Source organism: Arachis ipaensis, chromosome B4 (assembly GCF_059453495.1).
Source record: "Arachis ipaensis isolate K30076 ecotype BB chromosome B4, ASM5945349v1, whole genome shotgun sequence".
In the NCBI taxonomy this organism is placed as follows: domain Eukaryota; kingdom Viridiplantae; phylum Streptophyta; class Magnoliopsida; order Fabales; family Fabaceae; genus Arachis; species Arachis ipaensis.
The window spans coordinates 94,582,043-94,588,195 of NC_142439.1; the positions used below are offsets into that span (position 1 = coordinate 94,582,043).

Consider the following 6,153-nt stretch of genomic DNA (forward strand, 5'->3'; position numbering starts at 1 on the left):
TGTTCATCTTGACATTCATAGTGTTTTTGCATGCATCACATGTTTAGATCCAAAATTTTCATGCATTGCATCATTTTTCATGTTTTTCTCTCTCATCTTTAAAAATTCAAAAATAAAAAAATATCTTTCCCTTTTTCACTCATAAATTTTCGAAAATTTGAGTTGACTTTTTCAAAACTTTTTAAAATTTAGTTGTTTCTTATGAGTCAAATCAAATTTTCAATTTAAAAATCTTATCTTTTCAAAATCTTTTTCAAAAATCAAATCTTTTTCATTTTTCTTATTTATTTTCTATAATTTTAAAAAATCTTTTTCAAAAATCTTTTTCTTAATTTTATATCATATTTTCGAAAATCACATCATCAATTAATGTTTTGATTCAAAAATTTCGAGTTTGTTACTTACTTGTTAAGAAAGATTCAAACTTTAAATTCTAGAATCATATCTTGTGATTTCTTGTGAGTCAAGTCATTAATTATGATTTTAAAAATCAAATCTTTTTCAAAACTAATTCTAATCATATCTTCCTATCATATCTTTTTTTTTTAAATCTTATCTTTTTCAAAAATTTGATTTTCAAATATCTTTTCTAACTTCTTATCTTCTTATCTTTTCAAAATTGATTTTCAAATCTTTTTCAACTAACTAATTGACTTTTTGTTTGTTTCTTATCTTTTTCAAAACTACTTAACTAACTCTCTCTCTCTAATTTTCGAAAATCTCTTCCCTCTTTTTCAAAAATTCTTTTTAATTAACTAATTGTTTCAATTTTTAATTTTAATTTGATTTCATTCCTAATTTTCGAAAATCACTAACCCCTTTTCAAAATTTTATTTTCGAAAATCCTCCTTCTCTCTCATCTCCTTCTATTTATTTATTCATCTACTAACACTTCTCTTCACCAAAAATTCGAACCTCTTCTTCTCCTCTGAGTTCGAATTCTTCTCTTCTACATTCTTATTCTTTTCTTCTTCTACTCACAACAAGGGAACCTCTATACTGTGGTAAAAACGATCCCTATTATTATTTTTCTGTGCCCTTCTCTTTCATATGAGCAGGAGCAAGGACAAGAACATTCTTGTTGAAGCAGACCCTGAACCTGAAAGGACTCTGAAGAGGAAACTAAGAGAAGCTAAAATACAACAATCCAGAGACAACCTTACAGGAATTTTCGAACAAGAAAAAGAGATGGCAACCTAATTCCAATTTACATGGAAGAAGAATCTCAATTCCTACCATTGGAGCAAACAACTTTGAGCTTAAACCTCAATTAGTTTCTCTGATGCAACAAAACTGCAAGTTTCATGGACTTCCATCTAAAGATCCTTTTCAGTTCTTAACTGAATTCTTGCAGATATGTGATACTGTTAAGACTAATGGAGTAGATCCTGAAGTCTACAGGCTCATGCTTTTCCCTTTTGCTGTGAGAGACAGAGCTAGAATATAGTTAGATTCTCAACCTAAAGATAGCCTGAACTCTTGGGATAAGCCGGTCAAGGCTTTCTTAGCCAAGTTCTTTCTTCCTCAAAAGCTGAGTAAGCTTAGAGTGGATGTTCAAACCTTCAGACAGAAGGAAGCTGAAACCCTCTATGAAGCTTGGGAGAGATATAAGGAACTGACCAAAAAGTGTCCTTCTGACATGCTTTCAGAATGGACCATCCTGGATATATTCTATGATGGTCTATCTGAATTAGCTAAAATGTCATTGGATACTTCTGCAGGTGGATCCATTCACCTAAAGAAAATGCCTGCAGAAGCTCAAGAACTCATTGACATGGTTGCTAACAACCAGTTTATGTACACTTCTGAGAGGAATCCTGTGAGTAATGGGACGCCTCAGAAGAAGGGAGTTCTTGAAATTGATACTCTGAATGCCATATTGGCTCAGAATAAAATATTGACTCAGCAAGTCAATATGATTTCTCAGAATCTGAATGGAATGCAAGCTGCATCCAACAGTACTCAAGAGGCATCTTCTGAAGAAGAAGCTTATGATCCTAAAAACCCTGCAATAGCAGAGGTGAATTACATGGGTGAACCATATGGAAACACTTATAATCGCTCATGGAGAAATCACCCAAATCTCTCATGGAATGATCAACAAAAGCCTCAACAAGGCTTTAATAATGGTGGAAGAAACAGGTTTAACAGTAGTAAACCTTTTCCATCATCTTCTCAGCAACAGACAGAGAACTCTGAACAAAATACCTCTAATTTAGCAAACTTAGTCTCTGATCTATCCAAGGCCACTGTAAGTTTCATGAATGAAACAAGGTCCTCCATTAGAAATTTGGAAGCACAAGGGGGCCAGCTGAGTAAAAGGATCACTGAAATCCCTCCTACTCTCCTAGTACTCTCCCAAGCAATACAGAAGAAAATCCAAAAGGAGAGTGCAAGGCCATTGAATTGACCATCATGGCCGAACCCACAAAAGAGGAGAAGGACGCGAATCCCAAGGAGGAAGACCTCCTGGGACGTCCAGTGATCAATAAGGAGTTTCCCTCTGAGGAACCAAAGGACTCTGAGGCTCATCTAGAGACCATAGAGATTCCATTAAACCTCCTTATGCCATTCATGAGTTCTGATGAGTATTCTTCTTCTGAAGAGAATGAGGATGTCACTGAAGAACAAGTTGCCAAGTTCCTTGGTGCAATCATGAAGCTGAATGCCAATTTATTTGGTAATGAGACTTGGGGAGATGAACCTCCCCTGTTCACCAATGAACTAAATGCATTGGATCAACTGAGACTGCCTCAGAAGAAACAGGATCCTGGAAAGTTCCTAATACCTTGTACCATAGGCACCATGACCTTTGAGAAGGCTCTATGTGACCTGGGGTCAGGAATAAACCTCATGCCACTCTCTGTAATGGAGAAATTGGGAATTTTTAAGGTACAAGCTGCTAAAATCTCATTAGAGATGGCAAACAATTCCAGAAAACAGGCTTATGGACAAGTAGAGGACATATTAGTAAAGGTTGAAGGCCTTTACATCCCTGCTGATTTCATAATCCTAGATACTGGGAAGGATGAGGATGAATCCATCATCCTTGGAAGACCCTTCCTAGCCACAGCAAGAGCTATGATTGATGTTGACAGAGGTGAACTAATCCTTCAATTAAATGAGGACTCCCTTGTGTTTAAAACTCAAGGTTACCCTTCTGTAAACATGGAAAAGAGGCACAGTAAGCTTCTCCCACTTCAGAGTCAACCAGAGCCCCCACAGTCAAACTCTAAGTTTGGTGTTGGGAGGCCACAACCAAACTCTAAGTTTGGTGTTGAACTCCAATATCCAAACTCTAAGTTTGGTATTGGGAAGTCTCAACAATGCTCTGAACATCTGTGAGGCTCCATGAGAGCCCACTGTCAAGCTATTGACATTAAAGAAGCGCTTGTTGGGAGGCAACCCAATTTTTATTTATCTAATTTTAATTTATTTTTATTGTAATTTCATTTTTATTAGGTTCATGATCATGTGGAGTCACAAAATAAATCAAAAAATTGAAAACAGAATCAAAAACAGCAGAAGAAAAATCACACCCTGGAGGAGGATCTTACTGGCGTTTAAACGCCAGTAAGGAGCATCTGGCTGGCGTTCAACGCCAGAACAGCGCATGGATCTGGCGTTGAACGCCAGAAACAAGCAGCATCCTGGCGTTCAGACGCCAGAAATGCACAGTGAGGAAAGCTGGCGCTGAACGCCAGAAACAAGCATAGAACTGGTGTTCAACGCCAGAAATATGCTGCATCTGGGCGCTGAACGCCCAGAACAAGCATCATTTCGGCGTTTAAATGCCAGAATTGCATGCAAAGGCATTTCACATGCCTAATGGGTGCAGGGATGCAAATCCTTGACACCTCAGGATCTGTGGACCCCACAGGATCAACTCAACATCTGTGGACCCCACAGGATCCCCACCTACCTCCACTCACTCTCTTCCCTCTTCTCAATGTTCATCCTCTCTTCCCAATAAACACTCTTCCCCAAAACTCTTCACCAATCACATCAATCTCTCTTCCCTATCACTACTTCACCACTCACATCCATCCACTCTTCCCCATAAACCTACCTTATAAACTCCACCTACCTTCAAAATTCAAAATCAATTTCCCACCCAAACCCACCCTATATGGCCGAAACTAAACCCCCCTCCCCTCCCTATATAAAGCCCTCCATTCTTCCTCATTTTCACACAACACAACCCTCTCTTCCCCTTCTTGGCTGAATACACCTCTCCCTCCTCTCCTCCATATTTTCTTCTTCTTCTTCATCTATTCTTTCTTCTCTTGCTCGAGGGCGAGCAATATTCTAAGTTTGGTGTGGTAAAAGCATAAGCTTTTTATTTTTCCATTACCATTGATGGCACCTAAGACCGGAGAATCCTCCAGAAAAGGGAAAGGGAAGACAAGAGCTTCCACCTCCGAGTCATGGGAGATGGAAAGATTCATCTTCAAACCCATCAAGACCACTTCTATGATGTTGTGGCCAAGAAGAAGGTGATCCCCGAGGTCCCTTTCAAGCTCAAGAGAAATGAGTATCCGGAGATCCGATATGAATCCAAAGAAGAGGTTGGGAAGTTCTAACAAACCCCATCTAACAAGTCGGCATCCTAATGGTTCAAGAGTTCTATGCCAATGCATGGATCACTAAGAACCATGATCAAAATAAGAACCCGAATCCAAAGAATTATATTACAATGATTCGGTGGAAATACTTAGATTTTAGTCCGGAAAATGTGAGGTTGGCGTTCAACTTGCCTATGATGCAAGGAGATGCACGCCCCTACACTAGAAGGGTCAACTTTGATCAAAGGTTAGACCAAGTCCTCATGGACATATGTGTGGAAGGAGCTCAATGGAAGATTGACTCAAAAGGCAAACCGGTTCAACTGAGAAGACTGGACCTTAAGCCTGTAGCTAGAGGATGGTTGGAGTTCATCCAATGCTCCATCATCCCCACTAGCAACCGGTCTGAAGTTACTGTAGATCGGGCCATCATGATCCATAGCATCATGATTAGAGAGGAAGTAGAAGTTCATGAAGTCATCTCCTTTGAACTCTACAAAATAGCCGAAAAGCCCTCCCCCTTGGCAAGGCTAGCTTTCCCTCATCTTATTTGCCATCTATGTTACTCAGCTGGAGCTTTCATAGAAGGAGACACTCCCATTGAGGAAGAGAAGCCCATCACTATGAAAAGGATGGAGCAAACAAGAGAGCCCACTCATGGAGCTCAAGAAACGCATGAGGAAGCTCACCATCAAGAAATCCCTGAGATACCTCAAGGGATGCACTTTCCTCCACAGAATTTTTGGGAGCAAATCAACACCTCCCTAGGAGAATTAAGTTTCAACATGGGACAATTAAGGGTGGAACATCAAGAGCACTCCATCATCCTTCATGAAATTAGAGAAGATCAAAAAGCAATCAGGGAGGAGCAACAAAGACAAGGAAGAGACATAGAAGAGCTCAAGGACATCATTGGTTCCTCAAGGAGAAAACGCCACCATCACTAAGGTGGACTCATTCCTTGTTCTTACATTTTCTGTTTTTCGTTTTCTTTATGTTAAGTGCTTATCCATGTTTGTGTCTTATTACATGATCATTAGTATTTAGTAACTTTGTCTTAAAGTTATGAATGTCCTATGAATCCATTACCTTTCTTAAATGAAAACTGTTTTAATTCAAAAGAACAAGAAGTACATGAGTTTCAAATTTATCCTTGAACTTAGTTTAATTATATTGATGTGGTGACAATGCTTCTTGTTTTCTGAATGAATGCCTGAACAGTGCATATGTCTTTTGAAGTTGTTGTTCATGAATGTTAAATATGTTGGCTCTTGAAAGAATGATGACAAGGAGACATGTTATTTGATAATCTGAAAAATCATAAAAATGATTCTTGAAGCAAGAAAAAGCAGTGAATACAAAATCTTGCAAAAAAAATAGAAAAAAATAGCGAAAAAAAAAAAAAAAAGAGAAAAAGCAAGCAGAAAAAGCCAAAAGCTCTTAAAACCAAAAGGCAAGAGCAAAAAGCCAATAACCCTTAAAACCAAAAGGCAAGGGTAAATAAAAAGGATCCCAAGGCTTTGAGCATCAGTGGATAGGAGGGCCTAAAGGAATAAAATCCTGGCCTAAGCGGCTAAACCAAGCCGTC

General features: G+C 38.6%; 1 non-coding gene across 1 annotated transcript; it reads right to left on the reverse strand.

Moving 5' to 3' along the window:
- Positions 1–1,537: 1,537 nt before the first annotated feature.
- LOC148568421 (small nucleolar RNA R71) lies at positions 1,538–1,645 on the reverse strand. The gene has a single exon (XR_015883000.1). It is a non-coding gene; the product is annotated as a small nucleolar RNA R71 (small nucleolar RNA).
- Between the last annotated feature and the right edge of the window lie 4,508 nt (positions 1,646–6,153).